Source organism: Lithobates pipiens, unplaced genomic scaffold (assembly GCF_037356315.1).
Source record: "Lithobates pipiens isolate NorthernLeopardFrog02 unplaced genomic scaffold, aLitPip1_a1.2 Scaffold_25, whole genome shotgun sequence".
In the NCBI taxonomy this organism is placed as follows: domain Eukaryota; kingdom Metazoa; phylum Chordata; class Amphibia; order Anura; family Ranidae; genus Lithobates; species Lithobates pipiens.
Genome location: NW_027507787.1, coordinates 17,034,205 through 17,050,948, shown reverse-complemented (window position 1 = coordinate 17,050,948; position 16,744 = coordinate 17,034,205). Strand labels below are relative to the sequence as shown.

Here is a 16,744-nt window from a genome sequence, read left to right as displayed (position 1 = left end):
TTTTTGGAACTAAGCCCAATGGGAAAAACCTAAATTTTTGAAAAGGGTATCCCTGAAAGGGCCTGCTACTCTACCTAACCGAACTTCACTACTGATTTCATCTTCCACTACCCTCTTTAAACCTACTGTAGATTTAAGATTTTTGTGCATCGTACATCCATTACCATCAAATGTAGGCAAAGAAAAACCTGAAGGAAAACCTTTAAAAAGCAGAAGGGCTGTCTGCCTGTCTGGAAATTCCTGTAACCATGGGGCATTAATGAGAAGACTCCGCTTTTAGAAAAGTATTCCCTGCCGGATAGCCGATTTGTACTGGACATTCTTTTGAAACATTTGAAAAAGTGGTGTGTACCTGCACAAAATGTGCATTTGTGTCTGTACTTACAAGTGTTCAGCCATCTGCATTGGCTTTTGTTGAAATTAAAAAACATACTCCTTTACGAGAACTCAAGTGTGATGGCTGGTTTGAGGGAGCAGCTGGTTTGGGAAAATGTGGCCTTTGAGGAAGACGATTCAGCCAAAGGCCAACATCCTTGGTTTCCCAATGCAATGTAGTATGCATCTTTTTTTTTTTTTTTTTTTTTTTGTGTGTTTTTTTGACGGAATGATTTGTTATATGCGAACCAAGCTGTTCCCCCAAAACTTTTGTAAGCCTCTAACACTATATATACTGGGTTGAAAAAGACCCAGACTCAACGCTGGGTGTTTTTCGCATAATACACTTGAACGCAACCCATAATGTCCAGCCTGCTGCATTTTATTGAAGTCAGCACTCAAGTCAACAATATCATTTTTCAGCTGCCATTCACGTTTCAATAAAAAGGTCAGAACACAGACCTAAAAAGTTACTGTAAAATTCAATGGCCAATCTCCACCAATCTAACTTACCTTCATTTCAAAAAGGTAAAGACAGCCTCCTACAGTTTTGTGATTGGCTAATTTTTGTAAAAAAAAAAAAAAAAAAAAAAAGAAAAAAACCCACATTCACATAAAATTGTAAGGACAGTATTCTGGCAATCCCATCACCAACAGCTCGTAGGATTAGCAACATTTTCTGAGAAGCTGTGCAAGGGATAGGTTAGGAAAAGGTACAAATGGGTCACAATAAATATCAGAACACAAACTGGAAAAATAAGCTCTGAAAACAAAGCCAAGTCTGATTATAATTTAAAGAGACTCCGTGAATTGATCCACTTTCCTTTTGATCAAAGACTACAAAAGAAGGTAATAAATGCAGTTTATGACCTTGCAACACATGTCATGACATGCTCCTGATAGTGTATTAAAATTAAACTTTCTCTTTACCCTTAATTTATTATGTTGTCCACAAAGATAGTTTGCCAGCTGAATGAACAGATTGCAAAATAGCAAATGTGACACCTGAGAACAATGCTAACCGATGAGGTCGTGATTCCCAATATTGGAGACTGCCAGAGGTCAAGAACCTCCCGATTAAGTCACCAGTCATGCTGACCAAGTAGCTATGGACTTGCTGCTAGATTAATTGTAGCATGTACTATGTTTCATGCTTGCATCGCTTTGAATACATTTCAAAAAAAGTTCGGCAAAAGGGGAAAAAAAAATAAATAAATAGAATTATTGAATTTTAGAGCTTTCATATCGCCTCCAAAGATTTTGTGTTTGCTGAACACACATGGTCTGTTCTCTGCCCACTTTAGGATGTATTCATACAAAAATAATTTGGATAGCTGTTGTAGCTTATCACAATTGCATACAAAATTTCCTGTGGTAATGAGGAAAAATCTAAAAAGTTATCAGGCTATATTCTCTGCAGACCAAGAATGTATGAATGAGTTAAAGTATTATGGCCATTAGATGGCGATGGCAAACACAAGAAATAAGAATGCTGAAGCGTTAAGTGGCCATAATGTGGAATTTTCCACATTCACACATGTGAGCTTCAGAGAATACAGCCCCAGAACATTTGATTTTGCCGCTTTTACAGTCAGTTTTGATGAATGAACTACGCAATTTACATCCCTTCTAAAATCAGATGTAATGTACCTCCCTAAACAGATACTTAAGGAAGTACACAAGACATTTATTGCACACAATACGACAATAGGAAACCACAGTCCTAGAACGTAAAAGGTATCCAACTATTGATGTGATAAGATAAAGGGAAAACAAAAAAAAGGTGCCATAATAAAACATAGAAAAATACTACAGCAATCAAAAAGTCCTTTAACTTGGCTTGCTCCACAAAAGGGGACAATAAAAGATTTGTCAATGGAAAAATTTACAGTGTCGCCATTGAGTAAATATCAAGAGACTAGCTTCAAAGTTTAAATATTAATATTAATAGGTATGTCTATAAGTGCTCTGTGAAATAACCCTGAAAAAGGAGACAGCATCATATCTTTTTTTTTTTTTTGTAGAACTAAAAAAAAAAAAAAAAAAAAAAAAAAAAAAAAAAAAAAGGCAATAAAGCTCTCGCTCCCCAATTAATGAAAAACAATTTATAATATGAGTACGAATCATACACAGTAACTTACAGCTAACAATTTTAGAGTGAGGGGGCCTTTTCCACTAATCCCAATGTAAGCAGGCCCTTCTCCACTGACCCTCAATGTAAGGGGACCCATCGTTGGTGACTCCCAGTGTACAGGGGCACTTTGCTGAATTGCAATGTAAAGGAGGTACTTCTCCACTAAGCCCCAATTTAAAGGGGGCCTTTTGATTTCATGTTCAACAATTCTTGCTACATGCATAATAATATTATATATATATATATATATATATGATAAATTATTATACAGGATTAACAGTTGTGTTCATAAGTTTACATACTTTGATTTATGGCCATCTTTCAGAGAATATGAATAACAAAAAAAAAAAACTTTTCTGTTGAAACCAAACCAAAAACATCTGTTGAAACCAAACCACGGGCAGGTAGACCAACTAAGAATTTCAGCCACAACTGCCAGGAAAATTGTTCGGGATGCAAAGAAAACCCACAAATAACTTCAAGTGAAATACAGGACTCTCTCTTAAAACATGTGGTGTGGTTGTTTCAAGATGCACAATAAGGAGGCACTTGAAGAAAGATGGGCTGCATGGTCAAGTCACCAGAAGAAAGACATTACTACGCAAATGCCACAAAGTATCCCGCTTACAATACGCCAAACAGCACAGAGATAAGCCTCAAACCTTCTGGCACAAAGTCATTTGGAGTGATGAGACCAAGATTGAGCTTTTTGGTCACAACCATAAACACTAAATTTGGAGAGGAGTCAGAAAAGGCCTATGATGAAAAGGTACACCATTCCTACTGTGAAACACAGGAGGTAGATTGCTGATGTTTTGGGGGTGTGTGAGCTACAAAAGGCAAAGGAAATTTGGTCAAAATCGATGCCAAGATGAATGCAGTATGTTACCAAAAAATACTAGAGGAACATTTGCATTCATCACCCAAGAAGCTGCGCATGGGACGTACTTGGACATTCCAACATGACAATGATCCAAAACACAAGGCCAAGTCGACCTGTCATTGGCTACAGCAGAATAAAGTGAAGGTTCTGGAGTGGCCGTCTCAGTCTCCTGACCTCAATATCATTGAGCCACTCTGGGGAGATCTCAAAATTGGAGGTCGCTCTGATTTTCCAAGGGCATAGAGCAGAGTGGGGGGACCATCTTGCCCTCAATCGGCTTCCTGCCCAGGCATCAGAGATCGGATCGGCTCTGGGCTTACGGACGGGTCCGGTAGGCTCGGAGACAACCGAGAAGCGGTGGGAGGGAGGGGGCACCTCTCCCACTGCCTGTATTAGTATTAGTGATCTTGCAGAATTTGCCGCTGGGACCACTTGCATCTTAAAGCCGGTCAGCTGATTGAAAAAAGAAAAAAAAAAAAAAAAAAAAAAAAAAAACAGAAGAAGATACTGGGGGTTATGGCAGCTAGCTGCTGCCATAACCCTTGTATTTAAATGTCAAAGTAATGACATACATTTACAGTTAGGCGGTCAGCAAGTGGTTAATAGTATTGTAAGTGCTAATAAGCAGGGCCCTCTGATTCCTACTGTAGTAACCACTTCAGCCCTGGAAGGATTTGCCAACTTAATGACCAGGCCACTTTTTGCGATACAGCACCATTTCTTTAGCCGACAATTGCACGGCTGCACAGCGCTGTACCCAAATAAAATGGTTTCCCTTTTTCCCCACAAATAGAGCTTTCTTTTAGTGGTATTTGATCACCTCTGGGGTTATTTTTTGCACTATAAACAAAAAAAAAAAAAAAAAAAAAAAAAAAAAAAAAACTGATCATTTTTTTTTTTTTTCAAAAAACACAATATTTATTTTCTGCTATAAAATACACCCACAAAAAATAAAAAAAATCGTCATCTATTTGGCCCAATTTGTATTCTGCTTTATATTTTTTGGTAAAAAATAAATAAATAATAAAATTGGTTTGCACAAATGTTAGAGGAGTCTACAAAAATAATAAAAATGCCATAACTCAATTACCCATTTATTTTTTTACTAGTAATGGCGGTGATCAGTAATTTTTAGCGGGACTGCGACATTGCAGTGGACAGATTGGACACCAAACTAACATTTTTGACACGTTTTGGGAACCAGCGACATTATTACAGTGATCAGTGCTAAAGATATGTACTGACACTGGCGAGGAAGGGGTTAATATCAGGGGCGATCAAGGGTTTAACTGTGTTCCCTCAGGGCGTTTCTAACTGTGTTAATTGGCTCCCCCGCTGGCCAATCGATGTGCGCCTCTGGTGGAGTGTATGGTCCCTGCTCAATATAGCTTACGATCTAAGAGGGAGGGTCAAGAGATACAAAATGGTAATGGCTGTGGGTGGTGGGCTGATGGAGAAAATAAATGTACCATTGTTGTTAGGTGGGGCAAGATGGGCTTCTTTGAAGAGATGAGTTTTTAGGGATTGTCTAAAAAGTGGACAGAGTAGGAGATACTCGAACAGATTGGGGGTAGGGAGTCCCAGAGGATGGGAGAGGCTCTGGAGGCAAGCATGGGAGAAGGTGACAAGGGAGCTAGAGAACAAGGAGGTGATAAAATATTATCTGTAATAAGTTCCAAATAACCTGCATATGCCACATCCATTATTGACCTGGTCCTCTAACCAAATAAAAAACTACTAATGGTATACTTAGGCCTCTTGCGCACGGGGGAGGGAGAGAGAGGGAGAGAGGGAGAGAGGGAGAGAGGGAGAGAGGGAGAGAGGGAGAGAGGGAGAGAGGGAGAGAGGGAGAGAGGGAGAGAGGGAGAGAGGGAGAGAGGGAGAGAGGGAGAGAGGGAGAGAGGGAGAGAGGGAGAGAGGGAGAGAGGGAGAGAGGGAGAGAGGGAGAGAGGGAGGGAGAGAGAAAGAGGGAGGGAGAGAGAAAGAGGGAGAGAGAGGGAGAGAGACGCGAACATGCACCGTGCACAGTGGGGGTGGAACCATCTGTGATCGGCCGTGACTTTACCACGTGATTGGCTGTGATGAACAGCCATACCCAATGGCTGTTCACCCTCGGTGGCGAGCGGTGTCTCCACAAAGGAACAGGGATGCACATTCCCCGTTTAAAATGGGAGGACGCCATACGACGCCCTCCCGCCACAAGAGCCGCGCCATCTGGCCATCATTTGACGGCCGGCAAGCAGTTAGAGGTTATAAACCCTCATGGGTTTTCACCTTAATGCATTCTATGCATTAATATGAAAAACCTTCTGTAGTGCTGCAGCTCCCTGTTTTACTTACCTGAACGCCGTCATTTTCCATCCAGGAATGAGCACACTAGATCTAGCTGGAGTCTCGGTCCTAATTGGATAGATTGATAACAGCACAGCCATTCGCTCCCGCTTCTGTCAATCAAATCTAATGACACGGCGTCAGGGGGCGGGCCGAGCCCTGCATTCTGTGCGAATGGACACATATGCGGGACTCGGGAGCGCACCCACACCGGTGTCCACCAAGGAGAACACTTCCCCCAACGTGGACACTCGATGTGATGGAGGAGCCACCAGCACTGCCGAGGGACCAAAGAAGAGGAGGACCGGGGCCACTCTCTGCAAAAACGAACTGCACAGTTAAAACAAAACAAAAAAGGAGGGTTTGCAAACCCTTTAAAGTACTGCTGAGACTGCTCACTATATCCTGGTTATGCAGCATCAGTTACAGTACATGATAAGATCTAAATAGAGGGAGCGACTGTACAAAACAATCTCTAATGCAGGGGTAGGCAACCTTTTGAGCAGTGTGCCGAAAAATATTTTCAAAAAAAAAAAAAAAATTGAGTGCAGATTTTATAACAAAAACGTTTTGATTTTTTTTTTTATAAAGTAAAAGCTGTAAACTACTTTAGTGAGAAGTGAACATCCTGCCCTCACACCTCAGATCAGCCCCAATTCAAGCACCTTCACACCTCAGATCACTATAACCCCTTGCACATCCGCCCCACCACTGTAACCCCCTGCACATCTGCCCCACCGCTGTAACCCCTGCTCTTCTGTCCCACCGCTGAACCCCCCCCCAGCTCATGTTTCCCACCACTGAACCTCCTTCTCATCTGCCTCAACACTGAACCCCCCCGCTCATCTGCCCCATCACTGTACCCCCCTGCTTTTCTGTCCCACCACTGAACCCCCGTCTGACCCTTCCCACTACCCTACTTACTGCACATCTGCCCCACCACTGTAACCTCCCCTGCTCATCTGTTTCACCGCTGTACCCTCCTCTCATCTACGATATGCAGAGTGGTGAAAGGAAGCAGAGATGAGACACATCTACCTGTCCTGGCACACTCATCCTGCTGATCCAACTCTCGCATCCAGCCTACACGCTTGTATGTGATGTAGGCGATGTCACATACAAGCATCTGGAATGGATGCCCAATGATGAGCTGAGGTCAGGGGTATTTTCTGAAAGCAGGATCATAAATTGGGCCCCCACAGCTGAAAAAAAGTGCGCTGCAGCAAAAGTTGGGTGTGATTTTCATTACGCTGAATACTGTCTGTGGCTTAAAGGGACACAGAGTGCAGGGGTTCAGTAGTAAGTGACGCAAAGGTTCAGGAATAATTTTAACAAGTTCCCAGAAGCTCAACAGCAATTCCAAAAACTGTTACCAGATTGTGGGTTTCTCAATCACAGTGAAATCCCTTCTTTCCGAGATTGGTAGTGGCAACCAAGAGTAATCTTCCTCCCAGATGGTGGACGGGGCTACAGAAGAGTTTGGTTCTCTAACAATGTTTCCCATCTTTTACAGTGTGTGGGGGTACAGTGGCACCACCTCAGTGCAGGTGTGAGGAATTCTGAAATTGGAATGCATTAGTGTCTCACTGACACTTCCCGGCTCTGCTGATGGGGAGGGAGGCGAGTCCTGGAAAAAAAGAGGCTTTGAGTGCCGGGGGTTGCCTACCCTGGCTCTAATGGGTCCAATATTGCAGTGGGCCACAACGTATACTTCATGTACCTCGAAGTAAAATCTGAAGTAATAAATATCTAAGCCTATTTGATAAATGACTTGGAAAAACTGTCACGCAATAAGTATGACTCACTACAAAATTATCACAAAGAGGAAATTTTATGGAAATGAAAAAGGCTGGATCTTTGCTAAATTCAATCTGAGAGACGCTCACCTTTCCAACGCCAGGATTTTTCTCTACTTGACAAACATGATTAATATGCCAATTACCGAGGCCTGTATTTTCTGATTTCCTCCTGTTGCTGACTGCAGATTTCAATGCAGCCCAATTCCTTTTGTTAATGTCTTATACCAAAACACATCAATAGCCGCTGCAAGAATTTCTCAGTTTGCCTATAAATAGGTTCTTGCACTTTTAATAAAATCAATGCTACCGGTATAACCAAAGTACATTTTCTATACAAGCTTTTTATTTTGCAGCATCACAGAGCTGCAACAGAGTTTTACTTGTAAGAGATAAGCAGTAGAGACAGTGAGCTATTCACTTTGCAAGGGAAGTCGCACTTTGCTGGGAGATTTTCCAAAAAGTGAAGCCGTGCCAATGTCCATCATCCAATAATGTGCAAGCATAAATGCTTTTTTTTGTGCATTTTCCTTGCACACAATTGGTCATGCTTTGCAAAGTGAAATTGCACCACAATCACTAAGCTCTGGTAAAAATTCCACTGCAAAGTGAACAGCCAATTTGCATTTAGTAAATCAACCCCAGTGAGTCTTATTTGGGGCAAGTGTAGATATGAAAAAGTAAAAAAAAAGTTTAGGTCATTCATCTTGGATTTGAGATGCTTATGACCACCTTCTAAGTAGAATTAAGCTGCCTTTTCATTCCCACTGAGTTGTATGGGAAGTGGTTATAGCGCAAACAAATGCCGGTGTGCGCATGCCCTTAAACCTTATATGATGGCCATAACATCCACATTTAAATGTGGACTCTCAAATGTAATTTTCCAGTACAGAAGCTGGCTGCTTTAAGGCAACACTTCATGACACGCTTCAGAAACTTCCATACATATGAAGTGTTTATTTTGATCCAGGGAAAGGCACTGCTGATAGAGGCACTTTCACACAACTTGAAGGTCACCTATGAAGGTAATTGGAAGTTATCAAGCAATTGTTCCTTTTATAAATATGATATGAAAAAAAAAATAAAAAAATAAAATGGGCTTCAACTTACACAATTCTTTTAGATGAAAATGCTTAGGCAATGAAACGTGGTTTCCTTATTGTTGGGCTGCCACAAAACAAAGAATTAGCAACTTCTTGACTGGGATGCAAACCTGAAAAATGTAAATAATAAATAAATAAATAAAAAAAAAGGATATTTAAGAATCACATTGTCTTGAGAACAGTGAGAACTAGCATCCAATTCTGAACTTCATTAAAAGCTGAACTCCAGGTATGGTTTTTGTTGCATAGTTACATTGGGTCAAGCTGAAACAACGTATGTATACAAATTCAAAACATATGGGACCTCTGTGGAAAAGCAGACTCACTGTAGTAGTCGCTACTACTGTGATTGTCACAGTCTTTCTGGTCTAGTGCCCAGAAGCTCCCTCTCTGCATAGTGAACACAAGGAATTGCTTGCTCAGCATTCACAGAATGCCTTGAATTGTTTTCAATTAGTACAGGGTTTTAGCTGATTGGACGTGGTGGAGAGGCGGGGTGGCAACATCACAATCTCCACCTTGTTCAGAGAATGCCTCCTATTCATTGGGAAAAAAAAAAACACACACAAGGTGTTCTGTATACGACAAGTAGGAGTGAAATGCATTACTGGGCCACTCGTTTTAAAAATGGCACCATAAAGTATTAACCACTTAGCAACCGGCCCATAGCTGAATAAACAGCTACGGGGCAGTTGCTCAACTCTGGGAGAATGTACTATGACGTCCTATCAGGATTCCGCTCCCTCGCGCGCACCTGAGAACTTTCATAATCGCGGCCGTTTACCACGTGATCGCTCCGTCAAATGACAGAGCAATCACATGTAAACAAACCGGCGTGATTTCCAGTTCCTCCCTGCCCTCTCCGTCCAGTGCGAGTGGAGAGATTGGTGGCAGCAGCACTGTGGGCTGCATGTGTAGTGCCCACAGCGCTGCTCAGTGACAGATCCATCCATCCATGCTCACCCAGCCATACTCCGCATACCCAGCCATACTAATCCATTCACGCTCAGCCATCCCATCCACCCCCATCCATAATTAGCTGTACCCAGCCATACTCATTCATGCTCTGCAATCCCCATCCATGCTCACCCATGCCACTACAGTGCCTCCCAAAAGTGTAATAGGTAGATTTGAAACTTATGTCCCTAGACCACCAGATGGTGCTCCCTGCATATTGGTCCTCTGTATGTGGCCACGCTGTGGAAAAGTCTCACACATGTGGTATCGCCATACTCAGGAGGAGTAGGAGAATCCATTTTGGGGTGTCATTTTTGATATGTACCTGTTAGAAATATTGTGTTAAAAAAAAAAAAAAAAAAAAAAAAGGGGGGGACATATTCAAAAGACTCGATATGCCTCAAATTATACATTGGGTTGTTTTCTGGGCATTTCCATTGCTCTGGTTCTCCAGGGCCTTCAAAAAATGTAAGATGTAGTCAAGAAATTATATGTGTAATTTATGCTCCAAGAACGCCTGATGGCGCTCCCTGCATGTTGGGCCTCTGTATGTGGCCACGCTATGTAAAAAAGTCTCACACATGTGGCATCTCCATACTCAGGAGCAGTAGTAGAATGCGTTTTGTGGTGTAATTTGTGGTGTGAGAAATAACCTGCTAATAACAATTTTGTGAAAAAAAAAAAAAGAAAAGTAAAATCTTGATTTTGCAAAGAATTGCGAGAAAAAAAAAAAAAAAAAATTACAACTTCAAACTCACTATGCCTCTTACTAAATACCTTGGAAGGTCTACTTTCCAAAAAGGAGTAATTTGGGGGGTATTTGTACTTTCCTGGCTTGTTAGGGTCTCAAGAATTGAGATAGGCCATCAGTACTTCAGGTGTGATTAATTTTCAGAGATTGGCACCAGAGCTTGTGGATTCTCTAACTTTCACAAAGACCAAATAATATATATATATATATATATATATATATATATATATATATATATATATATATATATATATATATATATATACACACCGATTTGGGTTATTTGTACCAAAGATATGTAGGGATATTAATTTTGGCCAAAATATATGAAGAAAAATTACTAATTTGCTAAATTTTATAACAGAAATGAAGAAAAAAAAAATTTATTTTATAGCGCAAAAAAAAAAAAAACCCAGTGGTGATTAAATACCACCAAAAGAAAGCTCTATTGTATAAAAAAAAAAAAAAAATTCAAGTAGCTACAGTGTTGTATGACTGAGCAATTGTCATTCAAAACGTGTGAGCACCAAAAGCTGAAAATTTGTCTGGTTAGTAAGGGGGTTTAAGTGCCCAGTGGTTAAAGAAGTACAGCCAAAGCTCAATTGGCTGTACTTCTCCTGTGGATCATAGGAGTGCAGTTCGTTCTGCACGCCTGTAACCAGGTTATTAGCAGACATCAGCTGACAGCGAGCTTTAGCCAGCTGTCACAGAGCTGATCCAAGCTCGGAAAAGATCTCGACCATATGGTTGGAATCCACCCAGTGAGCTGCTGAGAGCCTGACTTGGCTGCTCCCACCCCCTCCACAGCCCAGTGCTTAATGAGCGCTAGAGGGACAGAGCAGAGACTGGTGACTGACAGTCACCAGCTCCCTGCTCAGGGAGTTCTAAGAATCAAGCAATCGGTGGTGTTTGATCACTCAGTTCCCAGCCTTAGATCCTGCGGGAGACAGATGCAGCATTGGACCGATGCTGCAGCCACCTAAGTATAATTCTAAATGAAAAAAAAAAAAAAAAAATTCCCCTACTTCTCTTTTATTAAAGTATCTGTTCTCAGCTCTGCACAGAAAAAAAACAAAAACAAAAAACCTGCTTGGGCCAATGCAAGTACGCATGTGTCATGTCTGGTAGATCACAGTGAAAGCTGCACTACCCACAGTGATCGCTACTAGCTTCCAGGTCCTGTGTCAAACAGCTGCCCTACTGCTTAGTGAACGCAGAAGCTCACCTTTTTTGACATGGAGCCAAAGAACACTTCATATTTTCATATAATGCAAAGCTTTCCATTGACTGAGTAAGGTGGCGCCTCTCAACCTCACTCAAAGAATGCCTTTCATTCATCGGGGGAAAAAAAAAAAAAAAAAAAAAAAAAAAGTAAAAATGTTCTCTCAATGGCACTCATGCCGAGCAAGTAATTGTCTGCGTTCACTAGGCAGCAGGGCAGTCGCTTGGCACAGGACCTGGAAGCCAGCGGCGATCACAGTATCTTGCAGGTATGACACATGCATACTTACATTGGTCCAAATAGGTATTCCTGGAAGTCAGCTTTAACCTTGTAAGATACGCTGGTAGAACATTTATTCTGAACGTGCTGGCCTAATAATGCACTGCAAATATGTTAATGGGCCTTAAATTCAAGGCTGTGGATAAGAAACATGGTTTCTGGTGAGTAATTTAGGCATCATCGCCTTCAAAATTTCATTTCTTACCATGTACTCTATAAAAGTGGTAGTTTGGGGACATTTGTATTGTCTGAGCGCATCATTCTGCAAGTGGAAATTCACTTAACTCAACTATAAATAGCAGTACCCATTTCCCAAGCGGAACTGAAAAATCTGATATTGGTTCAGCTTCAGCATTATTGTGAACGATTTTCTTTTGAAACAGGAATGGGAATAAGTGTCCACTACAGGCGGCACTATGTATACAGATATTGCTCTTCCCTGGGCAACAAGCACAGAAAAGTAATCTATTCTACACAACATGGTCTTTGAAGGAAAGAGACCCAAAAATTTTCAGTTAGGAAAATTGAAGCATTTAAAGTGCTTGGTCAGAACTTGCCACTAAAAAGATACAATCATCTAATGGTTTGCCAGCTCTCAATACATTAGATATGATCATTTCAGATCTTTCATAATACTACAAAACAGTATACAGGGGTGTGGAAATAAAAAAAAAAAAAAAAAAAAAAAACCCACACACACACACACAACACTTTGTCCAAGCGGCTAAACCAGGTCCCAATAAAAGATAAATAATAATTATAATTAAAACCAGGTGAAGGGTTGATTTTTTTTTTTTTTTAATGTCTGGGGCTTTTAAAAACGAAAAAGGGGCTTTATGGTGGTCTTTTAATATTTTTAACATTGTGCGGTTTATCTCCCAATCACCTCCCTGCCCGTCTCCAGCACAGCTTCCGGGGACTAGCAGGGAGGGGGGGGAAGACCTTGCAGTGTGATGATTGTGTGCTCATCAGGAAAGAGTGTCGGGTTTTCCTAATGCTCAGCAGAAACGCATTAAGCACTGGGGTGCTCAGTACAAGCACATATTGAGCAGCCAAATCAAGTTCTGGTTTCCACTCCATTAACCACTTTCAGACCTGGGCTTCTTGAGACACTTTGTTTAAAAGTTAAAACCAGGATCCTAGAGACTAAAATAGTGGTTGTTACAATTTTGTATGTCAGAGTGAGTATTTGCGCAGCTTTTTTTTTTAATCAAACAATTTTTTGGGGCGAAAAAAAAAAAAAAAAAAAAAAAATGTATATACACGTTAGGTTGGGTTTACAACTAGTGCGAATTGGATGCGGGTTTCTTTGCATGGCAGGAGAGTGTGACAGGCTCTCAATGGAGCCAGTTCACACATCTCTGGAGCATAGCAGATTGCACAGGGGTCCTGTGTCTTTGGCTCAATTTCAGGTCCGAATTCAGGCAAAAAATGCAGGCCCGATTCATCCCTGAAAAGCATGAAATCCAGCCTTAATAAATATTAAAAAAATAAATAGAAATAAAAAAACAAAAACAACACACAATATATAGATGTTACGCAGAGTAAATAGATACCCAACATGTCATGGTTTAAAATTGCACACCCTCGCAGAATGGTGACAAACTGATCTGCACTTTCCCGGCATAACCATACAGGATATGGTGACAAGGGACTAATGCCGCGTACACACGAGCGGACTGTATGGCGTACTTAGTCCGTCGAAACACATTTCAGCGGACAATCCGCTCGTGTGTGGGCTTCAGCTGACTTTTTCAGCGTGCAGTCTGGCGTACTAAGTATTTCGGTTTTTTCGAAATTCTGTCCGTCGTACTTTGGTTTCAGCGGACAGTACGGTCGTCAGTATGCTAGTTCGACGGACTAAGAATGGCGCATGCCCAGAAAGGATTTACACGGCGGAAGGGTGCTTTGCTGTGTCTTGGACTGTCTATTTCTAGTCCCGTCGTACGTGCTGTACACGTCATCGCGCAAGCTTTCGACGGACTGTTTGTGCATCCGTTCAGTGGAAAGTACGACGGACTGTCCGTCGGATTGTATGACGAACTAAGTATGCCATACAGTCCGCTCGTGTGTACGCGGCATAAGGCAATTCCAAAAACCCTCCAACTGAATCCGTACATCACACATGTACGGGAAGAAAAAAAAATAAATAAAAAACCCCCCGATGAAAAAGCTGTACTCAATTATTACAGTTTCATCCCCATGTACTGAAAGACAACGTGGAAAGAAATTCACTTTCCTTCAGGGCAAAGTGACCGTGTCCTTATAAAAGGATAACCACAGCAGTGGCACAACTAGGTCAGCTTTGCAGGAACAAAATAAAATAACTCCCTTAAAAAAAAAAAAAAATAATAATAATATTATATATATATATATATATATATATATATATATATATATATCTCGAATAAAGCCCATTATTTTTCCTTATATAAATGTGTGTGTGTGTGTGTGTGTGTGTATATAAAAAAAAAGCCGTTAGTTGTAAAATACTGCAAGAACTTGTTTAGCCCGACGAGCATTCTGTTTGTGTTTCCTGTACCGCGTTCAAAAGGCACTGGGTGTGCCATCTGCTGCGGGTGACAATATAATCCTAACAAACACCCCAAACGCAGTATGGTTGCCTACACCGTATTACATGGTACCGCAGCAGTGCTTTTGAACTGTATTGCATGAATTACTTTTGGTACGATCCAGTGCGATTTCAACCTGTTCAAATGAATGAGTCACATAGGATTCGCACAGGAATGCAGACAGGTGTGAACCCGTCTAAAAAGAAAAACTAAAAAAAATAAATAAATAAATAAATAAAAACACACACACACACACACACACACACACACAACCCTCACAGGTTGTCAAGGGAGGTGACCCTGCAAGTTGCAATACTGGGTATTGGAGACCCCAACCTGCCATTTAGTGTCACAAGGTGAGAAAATAAGAAAAAAAAAATAAAAATAGGATTTTTTGTACTCACCGTAAAATCTCTCTCTGTAATTCACCGACTAACACAGCTCCTCTCAGCAATTGGGTTGGTGGCTTAAGAACCCAATGGCTAAGAGAGGAGCTGTGTCAGTCGGTGAATATAAGAGAAAAAAAAAATTATATTATATTATATAATATATATATATATATATATATATATATATACACACACACACACACACACACACACACACACACACTTAAATACTCAAGTACTTAAATTAAAACATTTCGCTGTAAGGCTGAAGTTCTCTATTCGGCTGATATCAGAAAGAGGATTCTGCTGCTAGAGACAAATCACCAGTGGCAGGATTGCTATAGACAGATGCAACGAGATGTCACTCGGTTGTCGACTCTGGATTGCTAATGATGGAGGGAGCAATTTCCATAGGGATGAACAGGTAGCCTCTTAGTGATCCCGCTGCTGACGATTTCAACAAAATTGACAGCAGCAGGATTTCAAATGGCAGAGTCTCTCATCTGATATCAGTCTTAAGCCGCGTACACACGTGGCGGACTGTCTGGCCAACTTAATCCGTCAGACAATCCGACGGACAGTCCGTCATACTTTCGAATGAACGGACTTGCCCACACACGGCACTTTTTGAGCGGACTAATACGGCAGACTAAGTCCACCATACTATCCGCCCTACTTTTGAAATGAACGGACTCGCCAACACACGCGGAGGAAAGTCCGCTCATTTCGAGCGCGTCTCCAGGTAGGTGGGGCCCGCGAAGGAGACGTCGCTGACCCCGCCGCGTGGTATGGACTTAAAGGGGAACCCCAACGCCGAAGAAAAAAAAAAAAAAAAAAAATCCACAACAGACCCTTGTCCGAGCACGCTACCCGGTCGGCCAGGAAAGGGGGGGCGAGCGAGCGCCCCCCCTCCTGAGCCGTACCAGGCCGCGTGCCCTCAACATGGGGGGGTGCCTTGGGGAAGGGGGGGCCACGCAGCCCCCCCCACCCCAAAGCACCTTGTCCCCATGTTGATAAGGACAAGGGCCTCTTCCCGACAACCCTGGCCGTTGGTTGTCGGGGTCTGCGGGCGGGGGGCTTATCGGAATCCGGAAGCCCCCTTTAATAAGGGGGCCCCCGGATACCGGCCCCCCACCCTATGTGAATGAGTATGGGGTACAATGTACCCCTACCCATTCACCTGTGAAAAAAAGAAGTACAAAAAAAAAAAAAAAAACACAACACAGGGTTAAAATATTTTATTGCACAGCTCCGGGGGGTCTTCCGTCTTCGGGGGTCTTCTCGCCGGACTCCTCCGCTATCTTCTTGTAGCTCTTTTGCTAGCGGAGGAGTCCGGCTTTCTTCCTCGCCGCTGCGGCCTCTTCTTCCGACTTCGGGGGTCTTGTCCCCCTCTTCGGTTCTTCTGCCGGGCCACCGCGCCTTCTTATAGCTCTTTTACAGGCGGTGGCCCGGTCTTCTGTCCCCGCCGCCTTCCGTTCTTCTTCAGGAGATGTTGCCTCGACGCTCTCTCCGGCCGGAATGCCAGGGACGCGCGCCGCTGCCACTTATATAGGGACAATGGGGCGGTGTCACATGGCTTTATGTCACATGGGTTGGTCACATGATGACCCCGCCCCCTTACGATGTCATAGTCCCCATTGTCCCTATATAAGTGGCAGCGGAGCGCGTCCCTGGCATTCCGGCCGGAGAGAAAAAAAAAAAAAAGAAGACGACGAAGACGAAGACGAAGACCCCGGGCCACCGCCTGTAAAAGAGCTATAAGAAGGCGCGGTGGCCCGGCAGAAGAACCGAAGAGGGGGACAAGACCCCCGAAGTCGGAAGAAGAGGCCGCGGCGGCGAGGAAGAAAGCCAGACTCCTCCGCTAGCAAAAGAGCTACAAGAAGATAGCGGAGGAGCCCGGCGAGAAGACCCCCGAAGACGGAAGACCCCCGGAGCTGTGCAATAAAATATT

The 16,744-nt window shown here is 42.5% G+C and overlaps 1 protein-coding gene across 2 annotated transcripts in view; it reads right to left on the bottom strand.

Moving 5' to 3' along the window:
• Positions 1 to 16,744, bottom strand: part of SGMS1 (sphingomyelin synthase 1) — a 442,300-nt gene that overhangs the window by 405,414 nt on the left and 20,142 nt on the right. Inside the window, exon 3 of one of the 2 annotated variants that reach the window (XM_077454148.1) lies at positions 8,630 to 8,732. The exons of the other annotated variant lie outside the window; for it this stretch is intronic. The gene's annotated coding sequence lies outside the window, so the exon portion shown is untranslated. The remainder of the gene's footprint in view (positions 1 to 8,629; positions 8,733 to 16,744) is intronic. 2 annotated transcript variants of the gene reach the window in all.